Raw genomic sequence first — 21,884 nt, 5'->3', positions numbered from 1 at the left:
CAATTGGCTTTTCTGTCAGAGAGATATTAAAGTTTGTAAGGAAAATTAGAATTTACATTAGAATTAAACAAAAGAATAAAGCACAACCCATTAAAAAATGAAATATTCAAAAAAACCTAACAGCAGTTGGGTCCCCATATGTAAAAATCACACTGCAAACAAAAAGTGATAAACGGAGAATTATTTAAAGAGTAACTGTTACGCATTAAAAAACAAAATCAACTCTCTATTTTTATCTGCAAAACTGATAAAAAGCTTTCTAAAAGACAATGCCTAAATTCAAAACTAAACTTGCTTCTTTTTTTTATTGCTGATGAATCCTCATGTCCCCAGCTCTAAGGTACGCAGCAATTAGCCACAAAAGAGAAGTTGCAGTGCAGGCTGGGGCGGGAGGAGATCTTTTCTACCCAAACACAGCTAGTTCAGCCTGATTGGCTGCAGCCTGTGTCACGCATGCCTATCCCTCTTATAGGCTGCCTCACTTCTGCCACTGTCCGCCCCCTCCCCGCACTCCAGCCCGACAGGCATCTCCACGCTTTATGGGGGGGGGGCAGTCGGCACCTCCGCATCCATGGGGACCCCCGGCTCTACTACCATTTACAGAGGGATTCCCCCTGCATTTACTCTCAACCCTGTAGCATCCCCAACCGGCGTGCAGCATTATAGAGCTTAGCAGGGAAGAATACAGTGGCTTGCAAAAGTATTCAGCCCCTTTGAAGTTTTCTACATTTTGTCATATTACTGCCACAAACATGAATCAATTTTATTGGAATTCCACGTGAAAGACCAATACATAGTGGTGTACACGTGAGAAGTGGAACGAAAATCTTACATGATTCCAAACATTTTTTACAGATCAATAACTGCAAAGTGGGGTGTGCGTAATTATTCAGCCCCCTGAGTCAATACTTTGTAGAACCACCTTTTGCTACAATTACAGCTGCCAGTCTTTTAGGATATGTCTCTACCAGCTTTGCACATCTAGAGACTGAAATCCTTGCCCATTCTTCTTTGCAAAACAGCTCCACCTCAGTCAGATTAGATGGACAGCGTTTGTGAACAGCAGTTTTCAGATCTTATATTGGTAGGTGAACAGAGGCGCCAGAAGGATAAAAGTACATACATTTTTTTTAAAAATTGCTGGGAGGAAGTGGTGGACTCGCCTCCGTTAAAGCAGGCACCAAGGACTGTAAATATATACAGTGGAGGAAATAATTATTTGACCCCTCACTGATTTTGTAAGTTTTTCCAATGACAAAGAAATGAAAAGTCTCAGAACAGTATCATTTCAATAGTAGGTTTATTTTAACAGTGGCAGATAGCACATCAAAAGGAAAATCGAAAAAATAACCTTAAATAAAAGATAGCAACTGATTTGCATTTCATTGAGTGAAATAAGTTTTTGAACCCCTACCAACCATTAAGAGTTCTGGCTCCCACAGAGTGGTTAGACACTTCTACTCAATTAGTCACCCTCATTAAGGACACCTGTCTTAACTAGTCACCTGTATAAAAGACACCTGTCAACAGAATCAATCAATCAAGCAGACTCCAAACTCTCCAACATGGGAAAGACCAAAGAGCTGTCCAAGGATGTCAGAGACAAAATTGTAGACCTGCACAAGGCTGGAATGGGCTACAAAACCATTAGCAAGAAGCTGGGAGAGAAGGTGACAACTGTTGGTGCGATTGTTCGAAAATGGAAGGAGCACAAAATGACCATCAATCGATCTCGCTCTGGGGCTCCACGCAAGATCTCACCTCGTGGGGTGTCAATGGTTCTGAGAAAGGCGAAAAAGCATCCTAGAACTACACGGGAGGAGTTAGTGAATGACCTCAAATTAGCAGGGACCACAGTCACCAAGAAAACCATTGGAAACACATTACACCGCAATGGATTAAAATCCTGCAGGGCTTGCAAGGTCCCCCTGCTCAAGAAGGCACATGTGCAGGCCCGTCTGAAGTTTGCCAATGAACACCTGAATGATTCTGTGAGTGACTGGGAGAAGGTGCTGTGGTCTGATGAGACCAAAATAGAGCTCTTTGGCATTAACTCAACTCGCTGTGTTTGGAGGAAGAAAAATGCTGCCTATGACCCCAAAACACCGTTCCCACCGTCAAGCATGGGGGTGGAAACATTTTGCTTTGGGGGTGTTTTTCTGCTAAGGGCACAGGACAACTTAATCACATTAACGGGAAAATGGACGGAGCCATGTATCGTGAAATCCTGAACGACAACCTCCTTCCCTCTGCCAGGAAACTGAAAATGGGTCGTGGATGGGTGTTCCAGCACGACAATGACCCAAAACATACAGCAAAGGCAACAAAGGAGTGGCTCAAGAAGAAGCACATTAAAGTCATGGAGTGGCCTAGTCAGTCTCCGGACCTTAATCCAATAGAAAACCTATGGAGGGAGCTCAAGCTCAGAGTTGCACAGCGACAGCCTCGAAACCTTAGGGATTTAGAGATGATCTGCAAAGAGGAGTGGACCAACATTCCTCCTAAAATGTGTGCAAACTTGGTCATCAATTACAAGAAACGTTTGACCTCTGTGCTTGCAAACAAGGGTTTTTCCACTAAGTATTAAGTCTTTTATTGTTAGAGGGTTCAAAAACTTATTTCACTCAATGAAATGCAAATCAGTTGCTATCTTTTATTTAAGGTTATTTTTTCGATTTTCCTTTTGATGTGCTATCAGCCACTGTTAAAATAAACCTACCATTGAAGTGATACTGTTCTGAGACTTTTCATTTCTTTGTCATTGGAAAAACTTACAAAATCAGTGAGGGGTCAAATAATTATTTCCTCCACTGTAGATATACACATTTATTGAAAATACCCCAAAGATGCAACGCGTTTCACGGGCACAGCCCACTTCTTCAGGCAATAAGCAGGGGATAAACAACAGCAATTCAGTTATAGCAAGCAGAGCACCTCTGTGACACATAACTGAATTGCTGTTGTTTATCCCCTGCTTATTGCCTGAAGAAGTGGGCTGTGCCCGCGAAACGCGTTGCATCTTTGGGGTATTTTCAATGAATGTGTAGATCTATATATTTACAGTCCTTGGTGTCTGCTTTAACGGAGGCGAGTCCACCACTTCCTCCCAGCAATTTTTTTTTTTTTTTTATGTACTTTTATCCTTCTGGCGCCTCTGTTCACCTACCAATATATTTGAGTCCACCCCAGGTGGAGGGGTGATCTACCCCCTTTCTTCCTATCTACAGAGAGCGACTTCTTAATCCTGAGTGAGGACAGGTCTAATCTCCTCACCTGCCTAATGAGTGGTTACCTAGGTGGTAACCCGTGTTTGTGAGTATTACCATCTCACTGTTTCATTTATCCAATCAATTTTGACATACTACACCATATTGGGCTCTCGATTTCTCTTCAACTTTAGTTTTCAGAGCTTGCCACAGATTCTTGATTGGATTTTGATCTGGACTTTAACTGGGCCATTAACACATGGATGTGTTTTGTTTTAAGCCATTCTATTGTTGACCTGGCTTTATGTTTAGGGTCGTTGTCCTGCTGGAAGGTGAACATCCGCCCCCCACCCCAGAGCATGATGCTGCCACCACCATATTTGACAGTGGGGATGGTGTGTTCAGCGTGATGTGCAGTGTTAGTTTTCCGCCACACATAGCGTTTTGCATTTTGACCAAAAAGTTCCATTTTGGTCTGATCTGACCAGAGCACCTTCTTCCACATGCTTGCTGTGTCCCCCACATGGCTTGTGGCAAACTGCAAATGGGACTTCTTATGCATTTCTGTTAACAAGGGCTTTCTTCTTGCCACTCTTCCATAAAGGCCAACTTTGTGCAGTGCACGACTAACAGTTGTCCTATGGAGAGATCCCCCCCCCCCCCCACTTGAGCTGTAGATCTCTGCAGCTCATCCAGAGACACCATGGGCCTCTTGACTGTATTTCTGATCAGCCCTCTCCTTGTTCAGCCTGTGAGTTTAGGTAGATGGCCTTGTCTTGGTAGGTTTACAGTTGTGCCATACTCCTTCCATTTCTGAATGATCGTGTGAACAGTGCACCGTGGGATGTTCAAGGCTTTGAAAATCTTTGTGTAGCCTAAGCCTGCTTTAAATTTCTCAATAAATTTATCCCTTACCTGTCTGGTGTGTTCTTTGGACTTCATGGTGTTGTTGCTCCCAAGATTCTCCTAGACAACCTCTAAGGCCATCACAGAGCAGCTGTATTTGTACTGGCATTAATTACACACAGGTGCACTCTATTTAGTCATTAGCACTCATCTGGCAATATCTATGGGCAACTGACTGCACTCAGACCAAAGGGGGCTGAATATTTACGCACACCCCACTTTGCAGTTATTTGTAAAGAGAATTTGGACTCATGTATGATTTTCGTTCCACTTCTCACGTATACACCACTTTGTATTGGTCTTTCACGCGGAATTCCAATAAAATTGATTCATGTTTGTGGCAGTAATGTGACAAAATGTAGAAAACTTCAAGGGGTCCGAATACTTTTGCAAACCACTGTGTTATCTGCTAGGATAAAACATAAAAGGGTAATTAAGATTCTCGATGACTGCTTTGTCTGGTCATATCTGCTAAGATGTCAGCTAGAACAGGGGTGTCAAACTCCATGCCCTAGAACAGGGGTGTCAAACTCAAATACAAAGTGGGCTGAAACTGAACACTGGGACCTAGTTGCAGGCCAACTGCGATGTCTAGTGGCCACCTTACAACGTTTCCTGGTGTCTAATGGCCCCCCTACAAAGTTCCCTGGTGTCTAGTGGCCCCCACCCTCCCCTATACAGTTCCCTTGGGTTTAGTTCTTTCCTCTACCTCCCCCATATGTCTTCCCTGGTGTTTTAGGGCTTCACTTACAATATAGCTTCCCTGGTGGTCTAGAGTGGGCCAAACATAATGCAAAGTGGGGAAACCCCTTGAGGGCCAAACTTAATGGCTCTGAGGGCCAGATTTGGCCCGCGGGCCGGAGTTTGACATGTATGCCCTAGAATGAGAGTTCACTTGGCCTAGGATTAGCAGACAACCCCTTGAAGTTTTAACCCATTTTCTAATTTTCTGTGGTTATTTTTGGTACTTGGGGACCCCTTTTTGCCCAGCTGTTCTAAGACACTTCTCAGTGGAATGGAATTTATTTGGTCTGGTTGTTTGTGCATTAGACTGAGTTCATTGCTTGTGTTTTTAGGAGTATAGTATTTTTTTTTTAGAAACTTTTTATACCACTGATGTTTTGTAAGATCTGCTTTAGAATGGCACCACGTTGAAGGGAAACAATTTTGAAGTACTAGTAAGGGGTTAATCAGTCATAGCACCTTGCTTGCTCAGCTCAGTATTGCTTATTACAAGACTTTGTTTGCCCTTCTCTTGTGACTTTGGAAGTGACTCCAGTGGATTAATTGTAGACATAAACATAATACCACTCAATAATGTATTCAAAATTGTAGTGCTGAGAGCGTATAGGAAAAGTGATGGCAAAATCTACAGTCATGAGTTTAAGCTGTCAATATGACCTTAAGGTGAAATCATTGACTGCTAATTCTGTATTTAGCTGGCCGAGGTGAAAGCTGTAACCAAGCTTGTTTTCTTGTTTTGTAGTCTTTGCATTCATATGTTAAGCACATTCTATCAAGCGTACATAATGTAAGCAGATATGTTGCCTGGAAAATATTTCTGATCACCAAAGTACTGTGTTTTACTTTGATTTTCCTGTAAAGAATAGTACTGTTGTAATTTTTCTTTTTATTTCCTATGCTTTGTACAATGAATAGATGAATGCATGCATTTCTTCTTTATACGGCTACTTATATTACATGTTTATATGTTAAGAAATATCTATTGAAGAGCCAGAACAACTACTACTAGAGTCCGCAGTCTACGCTATGTGTACTCCCTTTTTACTAATACCATAGTTAGAATATTGGCTTAAATATTAATTTTGACCAAAAGAATAGTAGTTAAGTGATCATAGTCAAGGTGATGGTGATGGTTTTCAAGTTAATGGTAATCCCTACAAAAAATCTTCTTAAGTCACAACTGCACTAAATTCAGATAGTACAGTCACGACTGCTCTTTCTGCCTTCTAGAACAGGATTTTTTAGTAACATTTTATATACAATATTGTTAAAACTGGAGTTTGTAGTGGGTGGGCTCTGAACTCCATGCAAAGGAGTTTCTTCAGAGCCCCCATTATGTTGTTTTGATAATCAGTGGTAAAGTGTGTGGGTAAATTTCTCTACATTATGTTGGGAAGATTTCTAACTTTTACTTACCAATGGGAATCATTACTTTTATTTACTTTTTTTTCCCCATTTAAGTGACCTCAGTAATCATAATTTTTCCATTTACAACAGCTTTTTCAATATATCAGTATATTCAGGCATTAAGAACACTTCAATTTCAGTTACATTTTGCTGACATACTGCACTTTTGCCACAGGCTCCAAGTCTGGTAATTCAGCCTTCCAGCTAGCCTTGACATTTAGTTTAAAGTATCAGCGTATACACCTAGAAAACTGTCAACAAAAACTTAACAAATGAACTGTTGATTAATTTTGTCATTTAGCAGGTCATCCCAGGCCTCTCTTGAGGAAGCCCCATGCATGTATGTTTTTATGCTGTGGCCCTATTTCGGGTTCCCTTTTAAACCACCAGGAAGCAAGAAAACACTCAAAATAATTTTGATAGTTTTTTTTTTTTTTTTCCACCAACTTGTGTTTACTTTTTCAATTGTAAAATGCTTAGGGCCTCTTTCACAGTGCGACGTTAAAGTTGCAGATTAGAAAATGTTTCAACGCAGACTAACGCACAGCAATACTAAGTCTGTGCGACATTCACAGTGCAAACATTGCGTTTGTGTGTAGCGTTATTAGAAAGTGCTGCATGCTGTGCGTTACACGTTATTAGCTTTGGACTATTTGCACATGCTCAGTAATGACTTGGAAGCATACTTTTCATTGCCTGCACGCTCTACTGTATGCGACGATAACTGGGCATTAAGTTGCGTTTCGACTTTTTTGGGGCGTTGCGTTGTAATTTGCGTTGCAACTTTAACATTGCATCAAAACGCAATGTTCTACTGTGAAAGAGGCCTAAACGTTATTATAAAGAGAATATGACAGGGGTCTGCAACCCGCGGCTCCGGAGCCGCATGCGGCTCTTTTTCACCTTCGCCGCGGCTCCTAGGCGGCTCCAGTGTCAGTGGCTGCGGCGCACGAGACGTGTGCTGTCGCTGGCCGGCAGCCTATCAGAGAGGCCGCCGGACCAGTGCAGTGTAGGGCTTCGGGCGGCCATTTTCCCGTAGCCCTGCAGTGTAATGCAGGCAGGACGTGACGTAGGAAGAGGATCGTGGGAGTTGCGGGCCACAAGGTCGGGACCGGAGGTCGGGACAGGAGGAGATCGTGACAGGAGGTCTTCTGACTAGGTGAGTAAATGGGTTTTTCTTTTCAGATCTGCTGAAGGATTGTGCATATGGGGGTCAGATCTGCTGAAGGATTGTGCATATGGGGGTCATATCTGCTAACGATTTGTGCATATGGGGGTCATATCTGCTGAAGGATTGTGCATATGGGGGTCATAACTGCTAACGATTTGTGCATATGGGGGTCATATCTGCTAACGATTTGTGCATATGGGGCTCATATCTGCTAACGATTTGTGCATATGGGGCTCATATCTGCTAACGATTTGTGCATATGGGGGTCATATCTGCTAACGATTTGTGCATATGGGGGTCATATCTGCTAACGATTTGTGCATATGGGGGTCATATCTGCTGAAGGCTTGTGCATATGGGGGTCATATCTGATGAAGGCTTGTGCATATGGGGGTCATATCTGCTAACGATTTGTGCATATGGGGGTCATATCTGCTGAAAGCTTGTGCATATGGGGGTCATATCTGCTGAAGGATTGTGCATATGGGGGTCATAACTGCTAACGATTTGTGCATATGGGGGTCATATCTGCTAACGATTTGTGCATATGGGGCTCATATCTGCTAACGATTTGTGCATATGGGGGTCATATCTGCTAACGATTTGTGCATATGGGGGTCATATCTGCTAACGATTTGTGCATATGGGGGTCATATCTGCTGAAGGCTTGTGCATATGGGGGTCATATCTGATGAAGGCTTGTGCATATGGGGGTCATATCTGCTAACGATTTGTGCATATGGGGGTCATATCTGCTAACGATTTGTGCATATGGGGGTCATATCTGCTAACGATTTGTGCATATGGGGGTCATATCTGCTAACGATTTGTGCATATGGGGGTCATATCTGCTAACGATTTGTGCATATGGGAGTCATATCTGCTAACGATTTGTGCATATGGGGGTCATATCTGCTAACTATTTGTTTTATAATGGTTTTGCGGCTCCCAGTTTTTTTTCTCTTTTCGGAAACGGGTCCAAGTGGCTCTTTATGTCTTAAAGGTTGCAGACCCCTGGAATATGACAATTCCCTTCTTGGACAAAATGCAAGATAAAAAGTTAATTGCATATGGACCATAGTGTGAAGTCGTTGAGTGTGACAAAAAAAATCCCACATGCTCTCTTTCTCTGTGCTTTCCTTGTCTGTTTTTGGGATTATGGAGGTTCACCTTTTTTTGTATTTCCTAAGTAGTGTTGTCTTTGGAGATACAAAAGTAAATATTTGGGGTAAAGTTTAACTTCTGGTATAATTGGGGAACAGTGATGGCCAAACATTCACTTTTGCAAATGTTATGGCAAAAAAAATTGTGGAATGGAAATTTGCACCAAGCCACATTGACTTTAATGGCAGGCAACCTTTTAAAACCTTCAGGGAATCTCTGCAGCCACATTTTCTTTTAAAAAGGTCTTTAAAGAGAGTCTGAAGCGAGAATAAATCTCGCTTCAGACCTCCTAGATAGCAGGGGCATGTGTGCCCCTGCTAAAACGCCGCCATCCCGCGGCTTAACGGGGGTCCCTTCACCCCCAAATCCCCTCCGTAAAGCGGGGGAGCGCTTCCGCATTGGGGCAGGGCTAGCCGCCTCAGCCCTGCCCCACGGGCGTCTGTCAGACACGTATCTCCGCCTCTACCCCGCCCCTCTCAGTCTTCCTTCACTGAGAGGGGCGGGGGAGAGGTGGCGATGCGCGTCTGATAGACGCGACTGGAGGCAGGGATGCAGCCGTTAGGCCTGCCTCCAGGAAGACAAGATTTACGACCAAGACTACGACCAAGTCTTGCGGGGGTGGGTTTGGGGGTGAAGGGACCCCCGTTTAGCTGCGCGATAGCGGCGGTTTAGCAGGGGCACACATGCCCCTGCTAAGTATGAGCTCTGAAGCGAGATTTATTCTCGCTTCAGAATCTCTTTAAGATGTACAGAAACCCATACAGTGGTATGGCACATGGTGTTTAAGGGAAACATTTTCCACAAAAATACTTATTTTATGCAGAAGCTTTTTTTTTTTTTTTTTACATTATAACAATATGTTAAAATGGCACAGTCCAGGTGCCACAATAGTGGCACATGATAAGACAGAGTTTCTGGCATGTTTGCAGGCGTCTTTCCAGGACATTATTTTTAAACAATAAAAAGAAACTTTGAGAATCCCTCATGCGGAGATGGACTAGTTCAAAATCTGTCAGTACAAGGTTGAGAGTTGGTAATTATAACACCTACTGTAAGTGACAGCTAAAGGAAGTACAACACCTTTTGTTGTGTTTACTATAGGACAGGTTTATGTATGTGGGCATATACAGTATATTTAGAGTTTTCTTCCTTAGTGCACCTTTTAAGTTACCTGTTAAAATGCTACTAATGGTATTTTCTGAGAAGCTGTGCCCAGTATTTTGGATGCATACTGTAAATTACCACTACCATTATAGACAATACAAGTGGATAGTCCATGCAAATTGTGCAGCAGGAACTGCTGTGAAGCATGCTTTCTATGGGTGTGCTAGAATCAGTGTTTCTCAACATTTTATAAGTGTGTACCCCTTTTAAAACCCTGTACTCATCGAGTACCCCCTATCATAGTAAACATGATCACAAGTACCCCTTGACAAATATATATTTAATCGTAGTACATGATAATTGGTTGCAAACAATGTGCAAGCATTTATTATTGCTTTTGATTTGCTAAAATACTAATTTGGTGTTGTTTAAATAAGAATTATAATTTTCTAAATCTTTAAATTTGTTATTCTTGGTTAAGTATATCGAGCCCAAGTACCCCCTGGACCCATCAGAAGTACCCCCTGGGGTACGCGTACCGCATGTTGAGAACCTAGGTGCTAGATCAAAGTGGTGGCCTGCAGGTTATGTTTCATTTTTCTTTTCCCTTTGGAGGAATGAAATGCATTTGTTTTGATGTTTGGTTTGATGAATTTGTTTGCTGCTGCATTCATTAGCTTCACATCAAAAAACTGACAGGCTGTTAAATGAAACTTTAGCATGGATTTTCAGCTTTACTGTTTGGAAGCATTCCTAAGAATTGCATTGGTTTGTCATTTTGCTGTACTTATGCACATATTTACTTGTCAGTTTTTCTATATACTCATGAGAAAAGTGATTTCTAACTCCAGAGTTTGACACCAACTTCAAATATTTAAAGGATTATTTAAGGCAATGGTCCTGAAACTAAGGCCCATGAACCTAATGCGGCCCCCTGAGGCTTTTTTTTTACTGCTACAGTGATCGTGTGTGTATGGGTGAGATTGTGCTGTAGGCTTTTGTAGGCCATTGGATGACATTATGGCTCACATATGACTTGCTATGTTAGGGTCGCAATATCTGCACTGTGTTGGTGGCATAATAGCTGCACATGCTTTGTTGCAGGCATACTACCTGCACATGCTGTGCTGGGGGGAAGTACTATCAGCACATGCTGTGTTGGGGGCATAACGTCTGCTCTGGTCAAATGGGAGACATGAGGGCTGCCCATGTTAATAGGTGCTGTCTAGAATACCTAGGCTCAATGTTATGTTTTTCTACATCATTTTATGTGTACTCCGGCCCCCAGCAGTCTAAAGTATATTGACTCCGGCCCTTGACTGAAAAAGTTTGGGGACCCCTGATTTAAGGTATGCATAATCACAGAACTGTGATGGCCATATAGCAACCTTGCTGGTGGCAGCCACAGGTGGGAAAAGCCTCAAACGTACATGATGGTGGCCACATATTCTACCACATTTCATTCTATTAAAGTAGCAGCAATGTTATCTTCCATAGTTTCCGCATGCAAACAACTTTCACTCTTTTACTTATTTCTTTTCTTTTGGGTTATCGGAACTTCTGTTACATTATTTCAATGCCCTGGGCTATTATGATGGAATACTTCATTTTTGGAAGTACAGTATTGCATTTTTAAAGCTAACATTATGTCCAAGATGGATCACTTTGATCTCATAGTGGATATTCAGCTAAGCATTATAACCAAAATCTGTATGTGTTTTGAGCCGTAAGAAATACCCTGGAGATGACTGCCATACTTTTTTTTATTTATTTTTTATTTATTTATTCTCTCCCCCCCCCCCCCTCCAGAATATGGAAAATTGCAGAACAGAAAGTAACAGGTGGATTTACCTTTTATTTGGGGTAAAGCCTGGCACTCCATCATGTTAATGGAATGCTGCATTGTCCAAACATGGATAGTTTGCTTTGTGCAATGCAAGTTTGAGAACTGAGAGGAATTTGAGTAAATCCTTATTTGACCCTTATCGTTAATGCATTTTTAAGGTGAATGTACAATTTGGGTTTGTTTTTAATTTTTTTTTTTTTTTAATTTCCCGCAAGAGATATAAGAAATGGATCCTAAACCTTTCCAGTTCATAGCACCATTGGGGTCTCTACAGATATTTTCATGGCCCCAGGGCTGTGGAGTCGGTACAAAAATCATCCGACTCCTCAGTTTATGAAACAATTGACTCCAACTCCAGGTACCCAAAATTGCTCCAACTCCTGGACTTCGGATCCTTCGTCTAATTTTTACAAAGGCTATGGATTTGATTTAAAAAATCATCCAACTCCGACTCCACAGTTTATTGAAACTACCGACTCCAGGTACCCAAAACTGATCTGACTCCACAGCCCTGCATTCATGGGGGTCAAAAGTGGCTCTGACCATGTAAAACATCTGGCATAGGTGCCTTCTGTTCTTCCCCAGTACATGTATGTGTCTCTCTTTCTCTTTCTCTCTCTCTTTCTCTCTCTCTTTCTCTCACTTTCTCTCCTTCTTTCTCTCTTCCTGACCCCTCAACCTTCTCCCCCTCCAACATGAACTAATTCTCAAGCCTAACCCTAATCCTCTTTCAGCTTGGTTCACACTATAGGGTTCAGTGCTGTGGATGATGACAGCTCATACTCTGTCACTCTCCATGGAACAAGGACACCTATTAACCTCCCTTAAGGAATGGTTATTTCCTGATTTTTTTAAAAGTGGTACTATTTTTTCATGTGCTTTTACACCCTAAAAGCAGGAAAAAGACATGCTACTGGGAGATCTGCAGCAGCCCCTGCACAGACTCTCATTCCCAGCAACTTTTTTTTTCTTTTACTCAGAGCCTGACTCGGGGTTACCGCCAAGCAGGTTAAGATATGTCTGCAGCATTGGGCATGCAGTAATAGCACTGCTATTATGATATGTATGACTTCTGTCCAGTGTAAATATTGTGCATATAGTTGGCACATGCCTGAATGGATCCTATGTTTAACCAGTTAATGACAATAGGACGTACGGTATATATACTGACCTTGTATTTTTGGAGAGTGCACCATTAATTTGTTACTGATTGAGGCACATGTGATATCATTTTAACCGTGACGAGTTGTAGAATACATTTTGGTGGTTCTTAAAGCTTGGCCCCACGTCTGATAAAAAAATAGGTAGGGACAAACTCAATCCAACATAAAAAAGTCATTTTCAAAATTATGATCAACCTTGGTAAAATTTTTGCAAAAACTACAAGAGACATGTGGTAACATTTTAACCCTGATAAGTAGTAGAATAGAGTTTAGAAAGTTTTAGGGTTAAGGCCCATGTCCTGTGTATTCTTTTTAGTCACAAACTGAATCAAAGGCAATTACATTTTCGCATATTCTGTACCTAAATAAAAGACTTTTAAAATGAAAACAAAGTGACAGAATATGAAAGAAACCTACATTATTACCTTAGGAACTTGGATTTTGAAATATGTATGCCATAAGGTTATATTACTATTATTTTTGCAAATAAGGTATTGGAATCATCGATAGTGTACAATGAGAAAGCAAAAAACGAAAAACAGTAAAGACACGTTTATTTCCAAACACAATATTGTCACCATACATTGTGCTGGGAACATAACCGAAACATTGTTATAACCAGGATAGATAAGCAAATAAAATTTGTGGGTTCAACTTCTAGTTAGCACTGTTTATTGTAAAGCTATAATGGATGTAAATGGAGAAATAGTGTGTTTTTTTTCAATTTTTTCCATTATTTTCCCTTTAAACTGCATTGAAAATAAGGTAACTACTAAACAAAATTATCACACACTAAAAGCCTAATTTGTCCTGAAAAAAACAATATATAGATCATTTAGGTGTGATTAGTAGTAATAAAGTTATTGGCGAATGAATGGGAGCAGTGCTAATATGTGAAAAATGCCTTGGTCCTGAAATGATTAATATGGGATCAGTTGTCTGTTGGTCCATCGTTGTCTATTCTGCGAAACTGACCATTTTGGCCCATAGTGTAAACCAGAGTCTTACTTTGTTCTAACATTGTATATTTTAAAAACCTTGCATTGTAAATGGCAGCTTGCATAAAAGGAAGGTTTGGATACACTACACATAAGATTTCTGTGGCTAATAATAAGCTTGGCTGACACGTTCAATTGTTTCTTCAACCCACTGTCTATTTCCACTATCCTTACTGATGTCACTATAAATGTTAATACCCCAGTAACCCTAATTCCTGGAACTGGATATCACAAAGTAATATCATACTTAACTCACACATAGGCCTTGAGCTCAATCGTCCAATGTCCACAGCCACAATTTCCACATTGACCACCAGGGCAACTATGGCGTACCACTGTCCACCAGAGAAGCTATGGGTGACTACTAGACCACCAGGCAACTATGGGGAGCACTAGATCACCATGGTAATTAATGGGGGAGGGGGCAGTAGAGCACCAGGAAAATGATTGGGACTAATAGACCACCAAGAAAGCTATGGGAGAATACTAGACCACCAGGGAAGCATATGTGGGGGGGGGGGGGGCACTTGACTACCTAGACTATGGTGACGTCATGACTATGTAGTGAGCACGCACAGAGCGTTCCCAACCACTGGGCTTGATCAAGAATGCACGTCGCTGGGCAGCGCCTGAGCTCTGCTCTCAGACTCTGGCCAACCAACAAGTAGCTCCGGGGTCCTTTACAACATAACGGAGGGGGTGGAGAAGAACGCCTTAAGGCATTCTTTAAGTGGTGGTAAAGTTATTGCTGATTGAATGGGGGCATGGCTAAAATGTCAAAATTGTTCTGGGCCATAATTGGGTTTGTCAGTTACTGAAGTGGTTAAGCAAGCGAGGAGAGTTTCGTTGGAAGTATTGAGTGCATGTGAGAATCATCATGGCAAAAAGTATCTTTTAGTTGTTTTTTTCCCACTGATTTAGCTTTATTGGCAGGTCACGGATATGGTACATATTACAAATATTGCCATATCATGGTGCATTTCCCAGTGTATGCAGTAAGTGTTTCTTTTCCATAAATAAAGCCTGAAAGAAGCGTTGAGTTTGACCTGAAACTGGTTCAAAATACAAAACATTACCTAAGTGTGTCAGTTTTTGGTTTCTGTTACAGTCTCTGCTACAGCACAGGTATATGCTTTTCCAGTCTAACAAAGGGAGTTTAATTTAATCCACAGAAGGTGTCTGTTATTTTCAGCATGCTTGATTGGCACTGCAACCTTTTTATACATGATAGATACAATTGACTTTTTTGCACTGTGAATGTTAAAAGGTAGCTTTTGCAATCCTGCATGCTGGGGCATTTGAAGGAGCAGCTGTTATAGTTAGCAGATAAACTTACATCAGTACAGCCAGGGCAGATAAATTACTTTGTATATTTCCTCTGATCACTCACATTTGTTAGTTGGCACATTCCAACAAAGGCAGAAGTTGAGACAGCAGAGGAGAGTAAAGCACATTTTCTGTATTCAGTGGTTCCTCCTGGCTTGATTGATGAGAGAAGCAATGTAAACGGCAGCTGCTTATCTCTACCAATACATATTGTAGAATCCTGGCTTCTGCAAGCACAGATACCACGTAGCACCATATGTCAACGAGAAAAGGGACTGACTTGGTAAACCATAGAAAACTGCCATCAAAAGTCTTGTACATTTAGATTATGTGCTAGATTAACTTTAGTTTTCTGCACATCACGGCCAACTGCAATGAGCAATTAACATTTTCAGAACATTAGACATATCTGACTCGTGTGCTGCACTAGGAAGATATTTGAGAATAGCAACCACTCCGTTTCTTTCTGGAAAAGATTTGTAAAATATCAAGGCAAAAGCTTTCTGGGTAGTTAAACTGTATTTTCTTTTAAAGATATTTCTAATAGTATGCAGAAAGTGAAGTTTGTGGGTTCCAGTTTAACTTTGTGGTGATGTAGAAAATAAATAGAGTAAGCAAACGTTAATTTGGTTTTATGTTAAAGAGAAGCTTTACTCTAAAATTCTTACAATAAAAAGCATACCATTCTATTCATTATGTTCTCCTGGGCCCCTCTGTGCTGTTTCTGCCACTCCCTGCTGCAATCCTGGCTTGTAATTGCCAGTTTTAGGCAGTGTTTACAAACAAGACATGGCTGCTAACCAGCTTGTGATAGGCTGAGAGGAACTCAGTCTGTGACTCATACAGAGTCTGCATGGAGAGGGTGTGTATAGCTTCTATCCTATCACAAACAGAGCAGCACATTCCTGCCTGAGTGCCTGAGCCCAACAAAGCCTTCAAAGGAAAGAAGATTAGATCATATAACAGAGATAATACAGCCACTGTGCAACTAGGAAAGGCTGCAGTAAGACAGACCACATTAGAACATGTATAGGAACTTATAGGATAGAAGAAATAAGGCTAAACATTTTGTTACAGAGTCTCTTTAAGTACATAGTTTCTACACTTTCATAAAAAAAATAATAATTTGATTGCCATTGACCCCTTGCGTACCAGCAGTCTCTGGCCCTTTAAAGGCAACCAGAGACGAAGCACCTCATGTATTTTGCCATATAGATCAATGGGAACATGACAGTAAACACCTACTCTGCTCTCTGTTTCATTCTTCTCTGCTAAATCTGCCTGTTATCAGCCCTGATAAGAATCCCCGACTGAGCATTCAGTCTAGCTTTTTCCGGAATGATTATAGCTGAGTCAGTCTTCTGTGATGTCTTTTCAAGCCCAAGTCTGCCCCCTTGTGGCTCTTCTTTCCTGCTATTTATCCTAGAAGCAGCAAAGCAGAGCCACAAGGGGGCAGACTTGGGCTTGAAAAGACATCACAGTAGACTGACTAAGCTATAATCATTCCGGTGAAAGCTAGACTGAGTGCTCAGTCGGGGATTCTTATCAGGGCTGATAACAGGCAGATTTAGCAGAGAAAAATCAAACCGAGAGCAGAGTAGGTGTTTACTGTCATGTTCCTACTGATATATATGGTAAAATACATGAGGGTGCTTAGTCTCTGGTTCTCTTCAAGGACCAGAGACGGCTGGTACCAAAAACCGCCGCATAACTAGGAATCGCCACACATACCCACCGCTCCCACTCTCCCATTGCCACGGGTCCCTCTCCGCCGTCTCTGTGATGACAGAGTGCTGTCAGCCGGTCACGAGGTGCTTTCGTTGGCTCCTGACCGCTTTACCACCGTAAGCCAATCCCAATGGCTTTCTTTGATTGACAGTCAATGAAAGATGGAAGGGCGAGCGAATTGCGACGGGTAGAGAGCAACATAGCAGCGGGGAAAAACAACAGTGAAATCTGTCCTGTCAGAGCCACAGCACCACCTGCAGAATGTAGATTAGTATTGCTTCGGTCCGGAAGCAGTTAAGAACTTTTCAAGAACGTTTGTCTTAGGTGAAGCTGCAAAGCTTATACCAGTTTTCTTTTTTACTTGCAGCATTCTTGTTTTTTCACACATGAGAAAAAAATTGTTTTCCACAATTGTGGTTTTTTTTTTAAATTAAAATTCACTTCATATGCAATTTGCGTATGGCTTTTTACCACAGCTCATTAAAGTCAGTGGGAATTTGCATGCAATGTGTACATTTATGCTGCAAGATTAAACTTTTGCACATGTGAAAACAGGAATGCAATTTTTCAGATTTGACTTTCAGACATTTTTCAGACATTAACTTTCCTTAGATATGCAGCAAACGTGTTTTTGCACATTTACAATTTGCATATGGATTTAAACAAGTGTGAACCCTGCCTGAGTGTGATTGTTCCATTCATGCAGAGTGTACTGTAGGGAATTTAGTATGCTGAATGTCTGTTCACAGTTCATGTGCAGTCACATCCAATTACAGCAAACCTCTGAGGCAGATAAAGCAAAGCATAAGAGGGTGAGCTGCTAGTAATATTTCTTCACTTCTCTGCAATACACATAGTTGCCTTGGAGAGTATGGTTTTAACAATCCTCTGAGCATGTAGCCACGCGTATAAGAGACTTGCAACAAGCATGGACCTCTTACCGACAGGTTTTAGTCTAATCCGTATTTTCCTAGGGGATTCCCAAGATTTTCTGTATGGTTTTTATAAAAGCACTATTTGGCAAGGGTTTATTCAAATATACTGGCTGACAGTTGGACTTTGCCACTGCCTTTCGAGGAGTGCCTTTGAAAATGAAGAACACCTTGAGTATCACCCATAAGCAAATGTCTTTAAGAGGAACTTTAGCAAAAAGGGGAAAAAAAATAAATCGATACACTGCAAAGTGAGAAGTTAAAACATAGAAGAGCGATCAATAAATAATTGAGATTCGCTGTGCAATTTATTCATATTGTTTGATCCACAATCAGCCTGCATGTAATCCTCTACCACTGGAAGACATGGGAAAAAAAACAGACAGCACTAACTGCCATTATCTATAACCACACCCCCTAACAATGCGGTAGGCTTAAAAGGTTGTTCTTTTATACATATGCAAAGAGGGAGATACTGGTTCCCTGGCAGTTGGAAACAGCTGTAATTTCCCACAATGCAACAAGGCTCACAGACGGGAAGCTGTCAGGATCCAGGTCCTGACAGCACACTGTGGGAGGGGTTTCAACACAATATCAGCCATACAGATGTTCCTGATGATATATTTGAGAAAAGGTAAAGATTTTCCATGGGAAAATAAGTATCGGCTACTGATTGGGATAAAGTTCAATCCTTGGTCACAGTTTCTCTTTAAACTTAACAGTAAAAGGTTTAGAGCCCTCAAATTATAATACCTTCTTTCAGTAACCACTACATAGGAAATAAAAACATTACATAGTAGTTGTTGTTGGATAAATGTGTATACAGTATGTATATTTAATATTTTACAGTTTCTGCTATAGTGCCCCTTTAACTGTTTAAGCTTTAAAAATGTGCTTGTGGCTTGCATGATAGATATTTGTGTTTTTGTTTTTTGCAAATGATAAATAAAGCCTTGTGAGTCTTACAGCTTTGATTCTGGGGGAAAGACAAATGTAATTAGACCCTCCTAATTGCAGCTCAACTATATTAAAATTATGTAATTTTTGTTGATTATGTTTCCCTTCTTGGATGGCTTTATATTTAATTAGGGCTTGATAATCTTCCTTTCTAGTACCTTCTAGTGCTTCTCAGAAAGGAGCTGTGGGGAAAATTGTGTTAATTGAATTAGTGCTTTAATAAATATCCAAGTATATTGTAAAATGAGATACCATATTTAATGATGGTTTGTTTTTCATATTGTGTAAAGCAGGATGTAAAATGGAACCCTGTTTATTCATTATGTTTTCTTCACAGAAACTAAAATAGTTCTCCACTTCTAGTGAAGAGAAAAGAATCTGAGCCTTGTCTACTATCTGCACTGCAAGTTTGAATTTTACCCTGTCAAATGTTTCAGGTCTTTAGCCTAAAAGTCTACATTAAGCAGTGCATGCTTACTTAGAGAAGGTAATAGGTACAGGTTGGCTGTGCAAGCACAGAAGGGACTATGTGCTGGGGTTTTGTGCAGGGCAATAGCATAGATGGAGCAGGCATTTAAAAGTGGACATGAACTCAGAACTTTCTCTCTGCTCTAAAAGATAAACCACAGAATAACCTTCAAAGAAAATACATTATTTGTTACAGCTGATACAAATCCTGCAATAATTCTCAAAAATTCTTTATAGTGCGCTACCCTTTCCCATATGATTACAAGTCAGCCCTAAAACGTTCCTACTATATTAGTCCTCATATATTGCATCTTCCTTCACTCAGAAGCCACTGGTTGTCCGGGTATTCCACGGGGATCGATTATACGAGACACGGCACATAAAAAAGACAAAAGAGGAAACACATAGTGCGATCTGTCTGCATTCGCTTCACACGGGGACCATCACCCTAAGGGAGCCCAACGGTGCAGGTTCTAATGTGGGATCACCTTTTCCACCCCATACAGTGACACCAAATGGCACGCTCACCTTGCTGCAAGGCTGCCCCGCCTCACAGACAGCAACTGCACTTAAGTTGTCACAATGGCTCTCCTCCGACACTATGCAAACTCGATCTCAAATAAAGCGATAATAAAACATCATAGTGCAGTATGTCTTACAACATTGAGTTATCACAGTAGACCACACCTATTGTCTCCTTCTCACCCTCTTTGACTGCTGCCCACCCTCACAGACAGCGGTCTTCGCTTAACCGGTACACAGGACCTCTCCACAGTGCTTCTTGATAAAGTGCTGCTCCAAATATTATTATTATTAAGTCTTGAGACAGAGTTGGTTGGAATCTAGGGCTAAAACACCTCCAAAAGTGTAAAACCACTCCATTTATTCCATAAAAATCAGAATCCTACTCACAAACATAAGATAAAAAGCGCATATCAAAGTTAAAAGACTCAGGGGACATCTCCTCCTGCTGCTGGTCGCTTCCCTTCCTTGCTCCGCCCTACGCGTTACGTCATACGACTCATCAGGGGCTAATGGTCAGGAAGCGACCCAGCAGACTTGTATACTCAAGCTCATTTGCATATACAACTTGCATATTACACATAATAAACGATCCAACACTCCTATATGCTTATACCCTCCTACTCCTATGCCAAAACGCTGCCTTGTGTAACTTACTTATAGTCCAGCGCTTGTACAGCATACCAATATCTCTTCCAAACAGATACTCGAAATGAACATGCTAGAACTACATTTCCCAGCATGCTCTTATCCTAACTTCCTCCTATACACTTCCGGACTACCCACACTCTACTACATTACCCAATGTGCCTGTCTTCTCAAACTCACAGAATTCTGCGAGTTCTCACATGCTAAGCAGTACCATACTGCGCACAGCGAACTACATTACCCATATGCCTATCTGGTCAGGTCCTCGCGATATTTCAAACTCTTTGGGGACGTGGATCACCTCAGACAGGAGTCCTATATACAAATCCCGCGGGACCCTGTCATTAATCCTCTATGGACTGCCGTCTGTGATCTAGTACAGCACCACCCACTTTCCAGTGCACCCTCCCCGATCCACAGCCCATCACTATACACAAAACCCTGTCCCCTCCCGCTCCACAGCCCATTGTTGTACACAAACCCTGTCCACGCCCCTCTATCCACACAGCCCCGCACTCCTGTTGCCAAGGAAACTATGCACAACACATCACATTGATCCCATACAAGGGAAAACTCCATAAATTTCTATAAAACAGTACCCATACATATAACCTCTATATAAATGTGACACAATCCCCATATATCTACATATATAGTATATTCATGTCTGCATATACCCCATTTCAATGCCACTCGTGCCAGTGTACCTCCATCACCACATACCTGCAATAATTCTGCAGTGTCTACTTCCTGCTTTCATGGTATCAGATATATTGTTATCCTGTGCTTTCAAATGAGCTTATCTGACTTCTTTTATCTACCATAGCAGTCGGGTGACACAGGGGAGAGAGCAAATTACAGTTGTGATAGGACACAGATGAGTGGGGATTGGGGTAAACTCTCTAAATACATACATGGCGCACTTGTTTTCCTTCTGTCCTGTGCAAGAGTTCAGGTCCACTTTAACAAAACTTGTAATAATATAATCCCGTCTTTATTACATTTTAAGTAGTGGAAGTGCTACTCTCCTGGTTGCTGTGCTAGTCCTCTGCTTTTAAGTTACTTAATTAATTATACTTTGTAGTAGTGTGGTTATGCTGGGAATACAGCATGAGATTTTTTGGCAGATAGATGGTTCGATAGATAATTTCCGACATGTCCGATCTGATTTTCGATTGTTTTTCTCATCGATTTCTCATAGAAATGAATTGAAATTGATCAGAAAAATGATTGAAAAATCAATGAGAAAAACGATCGGACATTAAATCTGCTAAAAAATTTAATTGTGTAATTCCCAGCATTAGACTGGCTTTTTTGTTTTTTCTTTAATATAGCTGTTGGTGTGAGGTTGTTTTTTTCTTATGCATATTTAGAAGAGTTGTTAGTATACAAGTTGTAATAGATTACACATTATTGCCAAACCCTGATGGCACATGTTTCAGAGTGTGTCATCTCTGCATAGGCATATTAATTATCTTGGCGCATTGCTGGGAGTTTCATTTATTTGTGTGGAGTGTTCTCCGCACAAAAAAAGACCATATACTGGAAAGGTTTACATCTAAAAGGGGTGCCCGGTAAATTGTGCACATACACT

General features: G+C 41.2%; 1 protein-coding gene across 5 annotated transcripts in view; it reads left to right on the top strand.

Moving 5' to 3' along the window:
• The window catches only part of KDM4C (lysine demethylase 4C), a 490,901-nt gene that overhangs the window by 179,275 nt on the left and 289,742 nt on the right, over positions 1–21,884 (top strand). The gene's annotated exons all lie outside the window — the stretch shown is intronic.

Source organism: Hyperolius riggenbachi, chromosome 1 (genome assembly GCF_040937935.1).
Source record: "Hyperolius riggenbachi isolate aHypRig1 chromosome 1, aHypRig1.pri, whole genome shotgun sequence".
Lineage (NCBI taxonomy): Eukaryota > Metazoa > Chordata > Amphibia > Anura > Hyperoliidae > Hyperolius > Hyperolius riggenbachi.
This window is presented reverse-complemented; position numbering and strand designations above follow the sequence as displayed.